Genomic DNA, 6,000 nt, shown 5'->3' on the forward strand with positions numbered 1-6,000 from the left:
TACACTTCCACAAACTACGAAGTTCTATTTCAAACTATTGGTATTGTTAACTAGAAAGCCTGTTAAACATATTTTTCAATACAATACATGATGTACTTGTGAACTTAATAGAAGGCCTTCTTTTATTAAATTTACCAAACATTTTCTTACTGAACTCTTCCAAGACATAAGAAAATATCTACTGAATTGGGTCACCCAATTGAATAGTTCCCCCCCACTAAAAGAAATTTTTTTAAGGCAGATAAAGGCATCTTTGCAGTAGATGACAATGTATGGTACTCACTGGACTTCTCAGCAAAGAGTAATATGTCAGAAGCTTAAAAGTGATAAGAAATTCTGGTTCAGTTTTAGTAGATGACAGTGCTTCCATAAATTGTGGGCTAAAAATCTGTTTATACAATAGGAAAAGATTGGTAGTAAATTAAAATTCAGCAGAGACCTGTGGGAAGCAGTACCTTAGAGTCCAGACCAGTTATGCTCCAAAAATATATCTGACACAATGCCACCTATTAAATATTCTTGCCAAAATAATTGAATCTGAATCTAGTCAAGCTTTTAGGTATGCCAGTTTAAACAGGAGATAGAAGAGCATGTTAAATGACACTGAGGGGATATAATCTGCCAAATACAGAATATGGGAAATTCTGTAGGACAAATGATCCAATTTCTTCCACAAATAAATGTCAAGTAGAGAAGGAGGATTGGGGGTGGGGGGATTGTTGTAGATTTATAAGATTTAGGAGGCATTGTTTAGATTTTGTTTTGAACAAACCAAATATTAAAAGACATATACAAGACTGGGAAATTCAACTGAAATCTTTACTTCAGCAAAGATTTGTACTGAAGATTACAGGTGAAATATGTTTGTGATTTACTTTAAAATGATCCAGTGGGGGTAGAGGAATAGAGTGTACGAAACAAAATTGATCATTTGTTGATAATTACTGAACTGGATATGGATAATTGGGAGTTTATAATAGTATTGTATCTAATTTTTGTGGATGTTTGAAATCTATATATTTCTTCTATCTTATGTGTATATATACACATATATATAATGTGTATATTTAATTTCTGCCTTTCATGTGATCTTTACAAATGAAATTTTCCTGATTGACTTCCACGTAGAAATATGCTTTGACCTTTTGCTCACTTCGGAACCCTGAATACAGACTGAACAGAACCAGAAAGTCTTCAGGTAAATAGAGATGGCTATGACTTTGTATTAATACAGCTTTTAAGCAAGCCTCTGGTCAAAACAAATATAGGATGAATTTTAACCACAGAATAAGACCTTTAAACATCACTTATATTTCTCTCCTGAAATAAAGCAAGCTTTCAAAGTTAACATAATCTCATTACTGGCACCTTTTTGATCGATAGAATAATCTTCCCAGCATGCTCAACGATCTCTTACAGGGATTATCTTTGTGAAGTGTTTGGTTGAAAGAACACCTTCCTTGACTGAATCAGGAACTGAATTACGAGAGATTATTGTAATTACAGATGTTAGTTTCTAATAAAAATCAGCCATCAAAGGGTATTAACTAGACAGTTTGTCCTTACTGATTGGCTTTGTCAGTTAGGGACCAATCAGGGAAATTATACCAGTTATTTTAAACAAAATTTATTATAAAGACATTGTTAAATAGTGATTGGAGAACTAAGGTGACATGCTTAAGTCTTCTGACACAAATTCTGACAACATGTGTGAAATGTTGCCAGCCAGAGAAGCTGAGAATCAAGAGATTCTGTGCAGGGACGTCCCTGGTGGCACAGTGGTTAAGAATCTGCCTGCTAACGCAGGGGACACGGGTTCGATCCCTGGTCCAGAAGATCCCACATGCCATGGAGCAGCTAAGTCCGTGCGCCACGACTACTGTGCCTATGCTCTAGAGCCAGTGTGCCACAACTACTGAAGCCTGTGCACCTAGAGCCTGTGCTGTGCAGCAAGAGAAGCCACCACAATAAGCCAGCACACCGCCATGAAGAGTAGCCCCTGTTCACTGCAACTAGAGAAAGCCTGCACACAAGCAACGAAGACCGAGTGCAGCCAAAAAAAAAAAGACCATCTTAGATTAAAAAATAAAAAGAGACTCAGTGCAGTACCAGGGTTTTTACTGGGGGCTGATCACATAGGCACCCTCTACCTGGGTGCTAAATTTCAGACTCTCCAAGGAAAGCTGTTGTTTGGCATAAGCCATATTGCTTGCACAGTTTAGGCACAGTGAGACTGCCTTATCATTTCTGGGAATGTTGGAAACTCACCTGAAATCCAAGTTCCCAAATGCCAGCGAAGGGCCAGCCTTGTAGGCAGGTCTTTCAAAGGATAGCAGGCAGGCCTGACTCTGCCGCTCTAGGGCTGGGGGAACAAGGAAGAAGTTGGTGTTATTAGAACTTAGAAACTTGGTGGAGGGGTACCAAAATGCAGGAACCCCAACTCTAAGGGGGAAGGCACTGCTTGGCTGGTGCCAGTGCCTAAGAAGCATAAAGGAGACACACTCGCTACTCCCAAACCCCACGAACTAGGACTCAGATCTCTGAGGAGGAAGCACTAGTTGATATTGGTGTATCTGTGTTGGTGCAATGAGGCCTTTTTGATCCAGTCCTTCAGCACATTGACTAAGACCTTAGGAAACAGGTTTAGGGATGTTAAGTAACTTGCACACACTAGAAAGCAGCATAGCCAGCAAGTAAACCCTTGTCTTTGACTTGAGTCAGAGAGCTGTTTTATCCTGCATGACTTTGTGAACGATGTAGCAACAACCTTGTAATACTAAAATTTTAGATCTGTTTGTTTTGGTCGCTCCGTGCAGGTTGCAGGATCTTAGTTCCATGACCAGGGCTCGAACCTATGCCTCCTGCAGTGGAAGTGTGGAGTCCTAACCACTGGACCGCCAAGGAATTCTCATAGAACTGTTTTTTAAAACAGGTGACTTAGACTGAGTCAAAACTAGAAATTTGAGCAAGAGAAAGGAGGATAATTGACAACCGGGGGGGCCACAAAGGGTGACAGCCTAGTTTAGGGGCTCTTCTCAGCTTTCCAGATCCAGAAAGTTTTCGTTCAGGGCATTCAGAGTTTATCAAGAAAGCAGTTTCTTCCTGGTTATATGACCAACCTTCTGATCTGACCCTAGAATTCCCCTTTTGCTGCTCCCTGCCACATACTGTAGCATCTAGCCACATAGAACTGCTTCTAGATCCTCTACAGACACGGTGGTGTTTTTTTGCCTACACTGCCCTCTTTTCCTAAAGGTCCTCCTTCCTATTCCCATCCCATCTCCTCTATTCCCTTTCATCTGGCTTACTCCTTTTCATCCTGTGAGACTGACCCAGTGTCACCCCACCTAGGAAGCCTCACCTTAGGAATTAGATACATCTATAGATAGCATGGTTTGATACTTCTGTACTATCCTCCTAAAATACCACAAACGTATCTAACTACTCTAACCATTTTGTATTAGAATTGTTTCTAATACAATTAGAATTGTAATTAATTAGTTAGAATTATAATTGTGTCTATGTGCACTGGACTACAAAGCAACTGAAATACTGGGGTTTCTATGGCGTTTCTATAATACATGAAGCCAATAGAATAAATATTTTATATTAGGATTACCATTTTAAAAATCTGAGACATAATGTCTATTCTCCTGTCTCCTCTTTTTGGTGTGAAACATTATTTCTTTAGTCAGTTTGCCTAATGTGGGTTTCAGATCTTTCATATCTTGTGTCCTCCATCACAAATAATACATTTTGTTGAGATTGCTTTTAAAAGTGCTTTTGGTACGTCAGGAAGTTCTTTTGGGAGGTGGGATGTGGTTGGTTGAGGCCAGGACACCTGCCCTCACTTAAAGCTGTCAGGTACTCTCTTATTGTTACCTTGCCTCATTTAAATTAAGCCCATTTCTGTTTTACTCATATTTTTTTCCTTTTAGTTTTGGGATTATTTTTCTTAATAGAAAACAAAGAAACAAATGAATTGGGGAGTTCACTTTGTCTTCTGTTAGATTGAACCATCCACCTCAGAATTGGTTTTATTATTCTTGCTCCAAACAAGAGCTTTCTTATTTATCTTAGTATTTCATCATAAGCCTCAGCTCACTGAGAGTTTTAGCCTTTCTTACACTGTTGTTATAGGTGTTTTTCTTTTTTTTTTTTTGCGGTACACGGGCCTCTCACTGTTGTGGCCTCTCCCGTTGCGGAGCACAAGCTCCGGACGCGCAGGCTCAGCGGCCATGGCTCAGGGGCCTAGCCGCTCCGCGGCATGTGGGATCTTCCCAGACCGGGGCACGAACCGGTGTCCCCTGCATCGGCAGGCAGACTCTCAACCACTGCGCCATGAGGGAAGCCCTGTTATAGGTTTCTGACACTTTTAAGTTTCTTTTTTTTCCACTCAAGAAAATTTTATTTTATCCTCTTTATAAGTTACTAAGTTTATAACCTGCTAAACATTTTACCCAAGTATGGGAAAACTGCCTGGAGATGCAAAGCACAGTAAAATAATTACATGAAAAGAACAAATGAAAATACCTGTTAAAGTTGCTGTAGGTAGCAGCACTTAAAATTGGTAATTGGTATTTTTTTTAAAGTGCATAGCTTAAAAGAAAAGTTACATAGCTACACGATGATTCATTGTTGATTAACTGTTTAGAAGTTTTATTTAAGAGGACACAATAGATTTAATAAATTGCAATTCAGTAGACAATCCTAGATTTGATTAATTAAAATGTAATTATGCACTTGATTTACTCTTTGGACTGCATCCTGATATTGTTAAAACTTTAAAACTATTAATATCTTTTAGCTTGCTTATGTAGAAGTCTATTTTCCACTCTTGGGAGGAAAATAGAAGAATTGAGATCATGGTATACATTCAGAGAATGTTTTACTGCTTGATTACATTTCTTGGTTCACATTTAAGACTTATTTATAAGAAGTAAATTATGTAGTCTTCAACTTAAGAATAGATGAATGCAGAAACATCATGTTGGGAAAAATAGAGATCCCAAACTAAAAAAACACAACTAGTTGCACAGCTCTGAGAATTTAATAGTAAATCAACTTTTAAATCAGTTAACTCTGGCATCTGAATGCAAAATGTTTATCAGTATTACCTATATAGATGACTATTAAGAGATATGCAGCATTTTCAAAATCCCTGTGTGTCCTTTATATGCAAGTTTGTTACACTGAGTTCTGTGGTAATTGTACTCTTTTCAGCAATATATTTTTTCCTGTATGATTGTTTGTCTCCATGTTCTTGAGTCTCAGAGAACTCAGATTTCTGGCTCAGTATGTCTTCATTTTTGTTTTTGTTTTACCAGAGACAGATCTTCACATCCTCTCTGTTTTTCAAGCACCTTCAAGAGACAAGAAAACCTATAAGACAGGAATCTGATGCTTAATCTGAAGGGTGCTCAGGCCAAGATCTATTGACTCTTGACCCTTGAACACCTCGGGGGTTAGGGGTGCTGACCCTCATAGTCTAAACTCCGAGTATAACTTACAGTCGGCCCTCCCTACACTTGGCTCCTCTATATCCATGCTTCTGCATCCTCAGGCTCGAGCAACTGTGGATGTGGTTTGTGTAGCACTGTAGTATTTACTATTGAAAAAAACCCAGGGCTTCCCTGGTGGCGCAGTGGTTAAGAATCTGCCTGCCAATGCAGGGGACACAGGTTCGAGCCCTGGTCCGGGGAAGATCCCACATGCTGCGGAGCAACTAAGCCCATGTGCCACGACTACTGAGCCTGCGCTCTAGAGCCTGCGAGCCACAACTACTGAGCCCACGTGCCACAACTACTGAAGCCCGTGCGCCTAGAGCCTGTGCTCCGCAACAAGAGAAGCCACCGCAATGAGCAGCCCGCGCACCGCAACGAAGAGTAGACCCCGCTCACCGCAACTAGAGAAAGCCCGCACGCAGCAACGAAGACCCAAAGCAGCCATAAATAAATAAATGTTTATTTAAAAAAAAAGAAAGAAAAAAACCCACCTGTA

This window comes from Delphinapterus leucas, chromosome 8 (genome assembly GCF_059928025.1).
Source record: "Delphinapterus leucas isolate spDelLeu-1000000601 "Yukka" chromosome 8, BTC_Dleu_Yukka2, whole genome shotgun sequence".
Classification (NCBI taxonomy): Eukaryota; Metazoa; Chordata; class Mammalia; order Artiodactyla; family Monodontidae; genus Delphinapterus; species Delphinapterus leucas.